An 11,688-nucleotide genomic window follows, 5' to 3' on the forward strand; every position below is an offset into this window, starting at 1 on the left:
GTAGTCAGATCCCGCATGCGGGATGCGGCGTACTATGAGGTTTTAAATTGTTTAACTTGGGTCAAACGTTTCGGGTAGCCTTCCACAAGCTTCCCACAATAAGTAGAGTGAATTGGAGCCATTCCTCCTGACAGAGCTGGTGTAACTGAGTCAGGTTTGAAGGCCTCCTTGCTCGCACACGCTTTTTCAGTTCTGCCCACACGCTTTTTCAGTTCTGCCCACACATTTTCTATGGGATTGAGGTCAGGGCTTAGTGATGGACACTCCAATACCTTGACTTTGTTGTCCTTAAGCCATTTTGCCACAACTTTAGAAGTATGCTTGTCCATTTGGAAGACCCAATTGCGACCAAGTTTTAACTTCCTGACTGATGTCTTGAGATGTTGCTTCAATATATCCACATAATCTTCCTCTTCATGATGCCATCTATTTTGTGAAGTGCACCAGTCCCTCCTGCAGCAAAGCACCACCACAACATGATGCTGCCACCCCTGTGCTTCACAGTTGGGATGGTGTTCTTCGGCTTGCAAGCCTCCCCCTTTCTCCTCCAAACATAACGATGGTCATTATGGCCAAACCGTTCTCTTTTTGTTTAATCAGACCAGAGGATATTTATCCAAAAAGTATGATCTTTGTCCCCATGTGCAGTTGCAAACCGTAGTCTGGCTTTTTTATGGCGGTTTTGGAGCAGTGGCTTCTTCCTTGCTGAGCAGCCTTTCAGGTTATGTCGATATAGGACTTGTTTTACTGTGGATATAGATGCTTTTGTACCAGTTTCCTCCAGCATCTTCACATGGTCCTTTGCTGTTGTTCTGGGATTGATTTGCACTTTTCTCACCAAAGTATGTTCACCTCTAGGAGACATAACGCATCTCCTTCCTGAGCGGTATGACGGCTGCATGGTCCCATGGTGTTTATACTTGCGTACTATTGTTTGTACAGATGAACGTGGTACCTTCAGGTGTTTGGAAATTGCTCCCAAGGATGTACCAGACTTGTGGAGGTCTCCAATGTTTTATCTGAAGTCTTGGCTGATTTCTTTTGATTTTCCCATGATGTCAAGCAAAGAGGCACTGGGTTTTAAGGTAGGCCTTGAAATACAAGTACACCTCCAATTGACTCAAACGATGTCAGACAAACGATATCAGAAGCTTCTAAAGCCATGACATAATTTTCTGGAATTTTCCAAGCTGTTTAAAGGCACAGTCAACTTAGTGTATGTAAACTTCTGACCAACTGGAATTGTGATTCAGGGAGATGATCTGTCTAAACAATTGTTGGAAAAATGACTTGCCTCATGTACAAAGTAGATGTCCTAACCGACTTGCCAAAAATATAGTTTGTTAACAAGAAATTTGTGGAGTGGTTGATAAAGGAGTTTTAATGACTCCAACCTAAGTGTATGTGAACTTCCGACTTCAACTGTACATGAGATGAGTAATGTAGGACATGATTAAAAGTGGCATTATTTAAAGAGACTAGTGATACCTCTATGTGAACATTATTAAAGTGACTGATGCCTTTATTAAGTCTGTTTATTTAAGTGGCCAGAGATTTGAGTCTGTATGTTGGCAGCAGCCTCTCTATGTTAGTGATGGCTGTTTAACAGTCTGATGGCCTTGAGATAGACGCTGTTTCTCAATCTCGCGGTCCCCGCTTTGATGCACCTGTACTGATGTTAGCGGGGTGAACAGGCATGATGATTTTACAGCGCTAAAGACCGTGTGCCTCTAGCCAAAATCATGTCAAAGTTAAGGGCAATATTACCGGGGCGCTTTCTTTCTGCCGCGGATTCGTGCGCATGTCGCTGGCCGTTTTAAACTACTCACGAGACGCTGTTTTTGGTGTTTCATAAAACTACATGGGTTTAGCTAGCTAGTCATGTTACCTACCTAGCTAACAAACTGATAACTTGATCACTGACTCATTTAGATGGCAAAGGAAGAACGGCAAAGGCAATGGGCTACTCAGAGATCCGTTTAAAGAGTGGGGTGTGTGAGAGCGCGAGTAAGTGGGCGAGTTCGTTTTGCATGGCCCGGTGCCCCGGGTGGGTGGAGATTTCACTTAAGGACCAATTGAAAGGTCTAAAATGTGCGAACTCCGCCTACCCAGTGCACCAGTCCATGCAAAACGAACTCACCCAGTTAAAGGGTTTGGGTGGGAGAATGTGTAGGACTGTATGTGTAAAGTTATCTGAACAGTACATATGATTACAGTAATTCCTAACATTGGTTGGACAAGTTTTATTTCCCCCCCCTAGTCGCTCATTTAGAATGCTTTAAGTGTGTGTGTGCGTGCATTAAACTTCAAGAACATTCATAAGAGGGAGAAGGCCTACTCAACATTGGGCGCATCAATGGCTTTCTGTTCGTAACCTTTGTGTTTAAGGTGAACTAATGCCATTAACTCGATTTAATGTTTGAAAATTTAAAACATTACTGCCCACCAGTGGCAAGAAGTGACATCCCAAAAAACAACTATTCATCAAATAAATGGTTGCTAGCCTCCCATGTATATGCTACTTTCTGTCCTTAACACTAAAAATAAACATAATAATAGAAACAAATGAAATAAGAATGTTTTTCTCAAAGTAAATAAACTAGTAAATCAGGTCTGAAAGCTAACAAACTAAACACTTTAAATATATATATATATATTATCAACTATAATAACCATGTGTGTGTACAGTCGTGGCCAAAAGTTGAGAATGACACACATTCATTTTCTGTCTGCTGCCTCAGTTTGTATGATGGCAATTTGCATATACTCCAGATTGTTATGAAGAGTGATCAGATGAATTGCAATTAATTGCAAAGTCCCTCTTTGCCATGCAAATTATCTGAATCCCCAAAAAACATTTCCACTGCATTTCAGCCCTGCCACAAAAGGACCAGCTGACATCATGTCAGTGATTCTCTCGATAACACAGGTGTGAGTGTTGACGAGGACAAGGCTGGAGATCACTCTGTCATGCTGATTGAGTTCGAATAACAGACTGGAAGCTTCAAAAGGAGGGTGGTGCTTGGAATCATTGTTCTTCCTCTGTCATCCATGGTTACCTGCAAGGAAACACGTGCCGTCATCATTGCTTTGCACAAAAAGGGCTTCACAGGCAAGAATTTTGCTGCCAGTAAGATTGCACCTAAATCAACCATTTATCGGATCATCAAGAACTTCAAGGAGAGCGGTTCAATTGTTGTGAAGAAGGCTTCAGGGCGGCCAAGAAAGTCCAGCAGGCGCTAGGACCGTCTCCTAAAGTTGATTCGGGGCACCACCAGTACAGAGCTTGCTCAGGAATGGCAGCAGGCAGGTGTGCGTGCATCTGCACGCACAGTGAGGTGAAGACTTTTGGAGGATGGCCTGGTGTCAAGAAGGGCAGCAAAGAAGCCACTTCCTCCAGGAAAAATGTCAGGGACAGACTGATATTCTGCAAAAGGTACAGGGATTGGACTGCTGAGGACTAGGGTAAAGTCATATTTTCTCTGAAACCCCTTTCCGATTTGTTTGGGGCATCCGTAAAAAAGCTTGTCCGGAGAAGACGAGGTGAGCGCTACTTTCAGTCCTGTGTCATGCCAACAGTAAAGCATCTTGAGACCCATTCATGTGTGGGGTTGCTTCTCAGCCAAGGGAGTGGGCTCACTCACCATTTTGCCTAAGAACACATCCATGAAAGAATGGTACCAACACATCCTCCTAGACCAAGTTCTCCCAACCATCCAGGAACAGTTTGGTGACGAACAATGCCTTTTCCAGCAAGATTGAGCACCTTGCCATAAGGCAAGAGTGATAACTAAGTAGCTCGGGGAAGGGAGGGAGACTGGGAAGGGAGGGAGAGGGGGAAGGGAGGGAGAGGGGGAAGGGAGGAGAGAGGGGGAAGGGAGGGAGACTGGGAAGGCAGGGAGAGGGGGGAAGGGAGGGAGACTGGGAAGGTAGGGGAAGGGAGTGAGACTGGGAAGGCAGGGAGAGGGGGAAGGGAGGGAGACTGGGAAGGCAGGGAGAGGGGGAAGGGAGGGAGACTGGGAAGGTAGGGGAAGGGAGTGAGACTGGGAAGGCAGGGAGAGGGGGAAGGGAGGGAGACTGGGAAGGCAGGGAGAGGGGGAAGGGAGGGAGACTGGGAAGGCAGGGAGAGGGGGAAGGCAGGGAGAGGGGGAAGGCAGGGAGAAGGGGGAAGGCAGGGAGAAGGGGGAAGGGAGGGGGAAGGCAGGGAGGAAGGCGGAAGGCAGGGGGAAGGGAGGGAGGAAGGGGGGAGAGGGGGAAGGGAGGGAGGAAGGGGGAAGGGAGGGAGAGGGGGGAAGGAAGGGAGACTGGAAGGCAGGGAGACTGGAAGGCAGGGAGAAGGGGAAGGGAGGGAGGAGGGAAGGGAGGAGATGAGAGAAACTGATTCAAGGCTTCTCTGAGTCATCTACCACATCACTGCTCCCCAGGCAGCCTCCTAGGGACTGAGGTTCACACACACACACACTCACGGTCTTTCCACTGGCAATCATAAAACACACGCACACACTGCAGAGCTACTTGGTCGGATATGCAGCAGTCTCTGTATTAATGTGTTATAGGGATGACTCACACTGGTCTAGATGGAGTGGACTGCAGGCAGGATATTGTCTCGCGCTCACTCCTGCCTGTGCTTGCGCTGCACCTCCCTCTCTCGCTGCACCTCCCTCTCTCTCGCTGCACCTCCCTCTCTCTCGCTGCACCTCTCACTGCCTCTCCCCCTCTCTTGCTGCCCCTCCCTCTCACTGCCCCTCCCTCTCACTGCCCCTCCCTCTCACTGCCTCTCCCCCTCTCTTGCTGCCCCTCCCTCTCACTGCCTCTCCCCTCTCTTGCTGCCCCTCCCTCTCACTGCCTCTCCCCCTCTTGCTGCCCCTCCCTCTCGCTGCCCCTCTCGCTGCCTCTCCCCCTCTCTTGCTGCCCCTCCCTCTCGCTGCCTCTCCCCCTCTCTTGCTGCCCCTCCCTCTCGCTGCCTCTCCCCCTCTCTTGCTGCCCCTCCCTCTCGCTGCCTCTCCCTCTCTCTCGCTGCACCTCCCTCTCTCTCGCTGCCCCTCCCTCTCGCTTCCCCTCCCTCTCGCTGCCTCTCCCCTCTCTTGCTGCCCTCCCTCTCGCTGCCCCTCTCACTGCCTCTCGCTGCCCCTCTCACTGCCTCTCCCCTCTCTCGCTGCCCCTCTCTCGCTGCCTCTCCCCTCTCTCGCTGCCCCTCTCACTGCCCCTCCCTCTCGCTGCCCCTCTCACTGCCCCTCCCTCTCGCTGCCCCTCTCACTGCCTCTCCCCCTCTCTTGCTGCCCCTCTCTCGCTGCCTCTCCCCCTCTCTCGCTGCCCCTTTCGCTGCCCCTCTCGCTGCCCCCCCCCCCTTTATTCAGCTGCTTTCTGTGTTTTGCCGGAGGCAGAGGGACACACTGTGTGTTTTGCCGGAGGCAGAGGGACACACTGTGTGTTTTGCCGGAGGCAGAGGGACACACTGTGTGTTTTGCCGGAGGCAGAGGGACACACTGTGTGTTTTGCCGGAGGCAGAGGGACACACTGTGTGTTTTGCCGGAGGCAGAGGGACACACTGTGTGTTTTGCCGGAGGCAGAGGGACAAATAAGCCTTTGATGCTCAAATAATGCGAAGGGTGCAAAGCCCTTTAAATAGACTTCAAGTCTGTACGTCATAAATCATCCTATTTGTCATGCAATAGTTGTACAATGAAATGAACTAGAATAAAGCTTGCCTCTCTCTCCTCTTAGGTTTATCTTTCCCATCCTTGGCACGGGTGAGAGAGAACTGCTGATGTTGTTCCTCCTGAACCATTTGGCTACAAACTCTTCAAGGATGTTATGCGCACAGCGGAGAGATGGACAGAGAGCAGCAGAGAAACAGACTGTACCCTCAAGGGTCTTTGTGTGAAGTGGCTCTTTGTGTTTCCGTTCCCCCTCTGTTCTTTTGCTCCCTCCGTCCTCCCCTCTCAGGCTGTCCCAGAGGAGGCATGGCTGGCCGTGCAAGTCCCACCTTCGTGACCCCATTGGTTTTAGTTCTTAGACAACCTTTTATTTGACAGAACCTAAAGATACACATTGTAAAATGAATTTGATTGATAAAGAATAGCTCTTCATTTGAACTATGAGGATAGTGATACTGATATAAAAACTGCATGCTGGATTGAACTTTGAGAAACTGCTGAGTTAAGGACAGACAAACAGACTGAAACCTTGGCCTCCACCACTGGTGTGTTGGGAGGGGCTTTATTGTGTTCATTAGGTTTTGTTTATTTTTTTCCAATTAATCTTTTTTTATTATTATTTATATAAAACACATCCCAACCAAATCCTTGTTGTTGTCTGTCTCCCATTTTATTTTATATTCTGAACATGCACTGAGTGGACAAATCATTAAGAACACCAGCTCTTTCTTTTAGACTATCAAGGTGAAGGCTATGATCCCTTTCTAAATGTCACTTGTTAAATCCACTTCAATCAGTGTAGATGAAGGGGAGGAGACTGGTTAAATCATTAGTTTTAAGCCTTGAGACATGGATTGTGTATGTGTGCCGTTCAGAGGGTGAATGGGCAAGACAAAAGATTTCGGTGCCTTTGAACGGGGTATGATAGTAGGTGCTAGGCACACTGGGTTGAGTGTGTCAAGAACTGCAACGGTACTGAGTTTTTCCACACTCAGCAGTTTCCCGTTGGTATCAAGAATGGTCCACCTCCCAAAGGACATCAAGCCAACTTGGCACAACTGCAGTGGTGGAAAAAGTACCCAATTGTTGTACTTGAGTAAAAGTAAAGATACTTTTAATAGAAAATGACTCAGGTGGAAGTCACCCAGTAAAATACTACTTAAAAGTCAAAGTATTTGGATTAAAATATACCTAAGTATCAAAAGTAAGAGTAAAAATAATTTCATATTCCATATATTAAGGAAACCAGATGGCATGATTTTCTTGTTTTTAAATGTATGGAGAGCCAGGGGTACACCAACACTGACATTATTTACTAACGAAGCATGTGTGTTTAGGCAGCAGGGTGACCAAGGATGTTCTCTTGATAAGTGTGAATTGGACTATTTTCCTGTCCTGCTAAACATTTCAATTGTAATGAATACTTTTAGGTGTCAGGGAAACTGGTGAGAAAAGTACATTATCTCTAAGGAATATAGTGAAGTAAAAGTAGTCAAATATATGAATAGTAAAGTACAGATACCCAAAACAACTACTTAAGTAAAAATACTTTAAAGTACTACTGAAATGCTGTGGGAAGCATTGGAGTCAGTATGGGCCAGCATCCCTATGGAATGCTTTCCACACCTTGTAGAGTCCATGCACTGATGAATTGAGGCTATTCTGGGGGCAAAAGGGGGTGCAACTCAATATTAGGAAGGTGTTCCTCATGCTTTCCACACCTTGAAGAGTCCATGCACTGATTAATTGAGGCTATTCTGGGGGCAAAAGGGGGTGCAACTCAATATTAGGAAGGTGTTCCTAATGCTTTCCACACCTTGTAGAGTCCATGCACTGATGAATTGAGGCTATTCTGGGGGCAAAAGGGGGTGCAACTCAATATTAGGAAGGTGTTCCTAATGCTTTTCACACCTTGTAGAGTCCATGCACTGATGAATTGAGGCTATTCTGGGGGCAAAAGGGGGTGCAACCCAATATTAGGAAGGTGTTCCTAATGTTTTGTACACAATGTATGGTTATTAAACTGCAGGTGTTTAACGACCATGCGCTTTTGCAGTTCATTTCACACCTACACTGGCGTTGGAGTAAACACTTGCCCCAGAGTGGGACGGGGGATTGAGGGGGATTCTTGACTATGAAACTGAAATGAGGGGCTCAGAAAACGTGAAATGGGTTTCAATCAGCCCTCAGGAAAAGCGGGATAATATGACGTCAGGCATCTGTATGATTGAAGATACACCGGTAGCCTTTTTTCACCCTGTCACTCACTTCTCTCCCTCTCACCTTTTCTGTCCCCTTCCATCTTTTCATTTCTCTCACTCGCTCTCTGGTCTGACTCACCTACTCTCTCCTCTGTTGTCCTGCCCTCTCTCTTTCCCCCGCTCTCTATCCCCTCCTTCCCCTTCCTGTCTCTATGCTCTGACTCATCTGCTCCCCTCCCTCCCTATGCTCTGACTCACTCGCTCTGTGATCTATTCTCAGTGCTGGGCTGATGGAGTGGCGGGGTTGCATAAAATGGAGACGAATGCTGCCCACGTCAGCCAGGCACTGAGAGAATCTATGCAGAGGCCAGGGCCAGCAAAACTGGATGAGAAACCTCACATGTACCTTTGATTAATGAAGAATTCCAGCTTTTCTGACCTTATTCGTATTAAATAAATACCATGTTAAGAAATATTTTTTTATTTCTTTACAATAATACATGATACTGGTATTTTTTTTCTTTTTAAAGGTCTGTACACTTTCAAAATCCCAGATGTTTTGTAATGCCTTGATACCTACTGTAGATTGGACCCAAAGTCTCTTTTCTTAGCCGTTGTAATTAGCCCACCCCTATTTCTCCGCCATTCTGGTGATGATACTGGCTGTTGTGTGATGTTGATGTCTGCATTGCATCCTCTGTTGTTCCCTAGTCATCTCTGCCATCATGGTTATTTTTATTCTATTGTTCAGGAAGTGAAGTGAACACATCTCGTTTCTTCTTTCTTTGCCTCTTTGCCTCATTTGATTTTTTTAGGAAAAATCCTAAATGAATATATACATTGGTTGGTCCCTCGACATCTACAGTAGGTATCAAGGCATTACAAAACATCTGGGATTTTGAAAGTGTACAGATCTTTTTCCTCTCCACTAAATGACCAGATACATAGACAGGGACCCTTTATTCAAGGTACAACACAACACGCCCCCTGGTTCCAGTAGGGGTACCAATGGATTTACACTGTTTTTGAGAATGATGAAGTGAACAATGTGATATGTACAAGTACTCAGTGTTTCAAGGTTTAACTCAAGTTTTCAGTAGGTACAACATTGCTTAAGCAAAAGGGTCATTAAGGGTCGTTAAATATTCCTTCCAGTGGGGTTAGGGGTCATTAAATATCCCTTCCAGTGGGGTTAGGGATATTAAATATCCCTTCCAGTGGGGTTAGGGATATTAAATATCCCTTCCAGTGGGGTTAGGGATATTAAATATCCCTTCCAGTGGGGTTAGGGATATAAAATGTCCCTTCCTGTGGTATTAGGGGTCATTAAATATCCCTTCCAGTGGGGTTAGGGATATTAAATATCCCTTCCAGTGGGGTTAGGGTCATTAAATATCCCTTCCAGTGGTATTAGGGTCATTAAATATCCCTTCCAGTGGGGTTAGGGATATTAAATATTCTTTCCAGTGGTATTAGGGTCATTAAATATCCCTTCCAGTGGGGTTAGGGTCATTAAATATCCCTTCCAGTGGGGTTAGGGATATTAAATATCCCTTCCAGTGGGGTTAGGGTCATTAAATATCCCTTCCAGTGGTATTAGGGTCATTAAATATCCCTTCCAGTGGGGTTAGGGATATTAAATATTCCTTCCAGTGGTATTAGGGTCATTAAATATCCCTTCCAGGGGGGTTAGGGGTCATTAAATATCCCTTCCAGTGGGGTTAGGGATATTAAATATCCCTTCCAGTGGTATTAGGGTCATTAAATATCCCTTCCAGTGGGGTTAGGGGTCATTAAATATCCCTTCCAGTGGGGTTAGGGATATTAAATATCCCTTCCAGTGGGGTTAGGGGTCATTAAATATCCCTTCCAGTGGGGTTAGGGTCATTAAATATCCCTTCCAGTGGGGTTAGGGGTCATTAAATATCCCTTCCAGTGGGGTTAGGGATATTAAATATCCCTTCCAGTGGGGTTAGGGTCATTAAATATCCCTTCCAGTGGGGTTAGGGTCATTAAATATCCCTTCCAGTGGGGTTAGGGGTCATTAAATATCCCTTCCAGTGGGGTTAGGGATATTAAATATCCCTTCCAGGGGGGTTAGGGGTATTAAATATCCCTTCCAGTGGGGTTAGGGTCATTAAATATCCCTTCCAGTGGGGTTAGGGGTCATTAAATATCCCTTCCAGTGGTATTAGGGTCATTAAATATCCCTTCCAGTGGGGTTAGGGGTATTAAATATCCCTTCCAGTGGGGTTAGGGTCATTAAATATCCCTTCCAGTGGGGTTAGGGGTCATTAAATATCCCTTCCAGTGGTATTAGGGTCATTAAATATCCCTTCCAGTGGGGTTAGGGATATTAAATATCCCTTCCAGTGGGGTTAGGGGTCATTAAATATCCCTTCCAGTGGGGTTAGGGTCATTAAATATCCCTTCCAGTGGTGTTAGGGTCATTAAATATCCCTTCCAGTGGGGTTAGGGATATTAAATAGCCCTTCCAGTGGGGTTAGGGATATTAAATATCCCTTCCAGTGGGGTTAGGGATATTAAATATCCCTTCCAGGGGGTTAGGGGTCATTAAATAACCCTTCCAGTGGTATTAGGGTCATTAAATATCCCTTCCAGTGGTATTAGGGTCATTAAATATCCCTTCCAGTGGTATTAGGGTCATTAAATATCCCTTCCAGTGGTATTAGGGTCATTAAATATTCCTTCCAGTGGGGTTAGGGATATTAAATATCCCTTCCAGGGGGTTAGGGGTCATTAAATATCCCTTCCAGTGGTATTAGGGTCATTAAATATCCCTTCCAGTGGGGTTAGGGATATTAAATATCCCTTCCAGTGGTATTAGGGTCATTAAATATCCCTTCCAGTGGGGTTAGGGATATTAAATATCCCTTCCAGTGGGGTTAGGGTCATTAAATATCCCTTCCAGTGGGGTTAGGGATATTAAATATCCCTTCCAGTGGGGTTAGGGTCATTAAATATCCCTTCCAGTGGTATTAGGGTCATTAAATATCCCTTCCAGTGGTATTAGGGTCATTAAATATCCCTTCCAGTGGGGTTAGGGATATTAAATATCCCTTCCAGTGGGGTTAGGGGTCATTAAATATCCCTTCCAGGGGGGTTAGGGGTCATTAAATATCCCTTCCAGTGGGGTTAGGGGTCATTAAATATCCCTTCCAGTGGTATTAGGGTCATTAAATATCCCTTCCAGTGGTATTGGGGGTCATTAAATATCCCTTCCAGGGGGTTAGGGGTCATTAAATAACCCTTCCAGTGGTATTTACCAATTTGTAAGTCGCTCTGGATAAGAGCGTCTGCTAAATGACTTAAATGTAAAATGTAAATGTATTAGGGGTCATTAAATATCCCTTCCAGTGGGGTTAGGGGTCATTAAATATCCCTTCCAGTGGTATTAGGGGTCATTAAATATCCCTTCCAGTGGTATTAGGGGTCATTAAATATCCCTTCCAGTGGGGTTAGGGGTCATTAAATATCCCTTCCAGTGGTATTTACCAATTTGTAAGTCGCTCTGGATAAGTGCCCTTCATCCAGCAGACAGCTAGCTGCCTGCGACACGTCCCTGTTCCCTCAGCTCAGGCCTCCAGGGGGAAATGGATTCCCCTACTATAATCAATTTACAGACACAACATGAGAGGATGGAAGGTCGAAGTCATGGAATTGGAATGAGTTGTAGTTATAACTTCTGGTTTCTAGTGCTGATAGGGGTCTGGGAAATTGGAGAGGGAGGACAAAAGAGGAAGAGCATAGACAACCATTTGTTTTCTAGATATGGTAGAACTTTACACAAAATATGCCCATTTTCTAGG

General features: G+C 45.8%; 1 protein-coding gene across 1 annotated transcript in view; it reads left to right on the top strand.

The window, feature by feature from the left end:
- LOC115116369 (serine/threonine-protein kinase STK11-like) overlaps positions 1–6,302 on the top strand; it is a 38,009-nt gene extending 31,707 nt beyond the window's left edge. Inside the window, exon 11 of the mRNA XM_029644853.2 lies at positions 5,725–6,302. The gene's annotated coding sequence lies outside the window, so the exon portion shown is untranslated. The remainder of the gene's footprint in view (positions 1–5,724) is intronic.
- The last annotated feature ends 5,386 nt before the right edge of the window (positions 6,303–11,688 follow it).

The sequence above is a fragment of the Oncorhynchus nerka genome, linkage group LG9b (assembly GCF_034236695.1).
Source record: "Oncorhynchus nerka isolate Pitt River linkage group LG9b, Oner_Uvic_2.0, whole genome shotgun sequence".
Lineage (NCBI taxonomy): Eukaryota > Metazoa > Chordata > Actinopteri > Salmoniformes > Salmonidae > Oncorhynchus > Oncorhynchus nerka.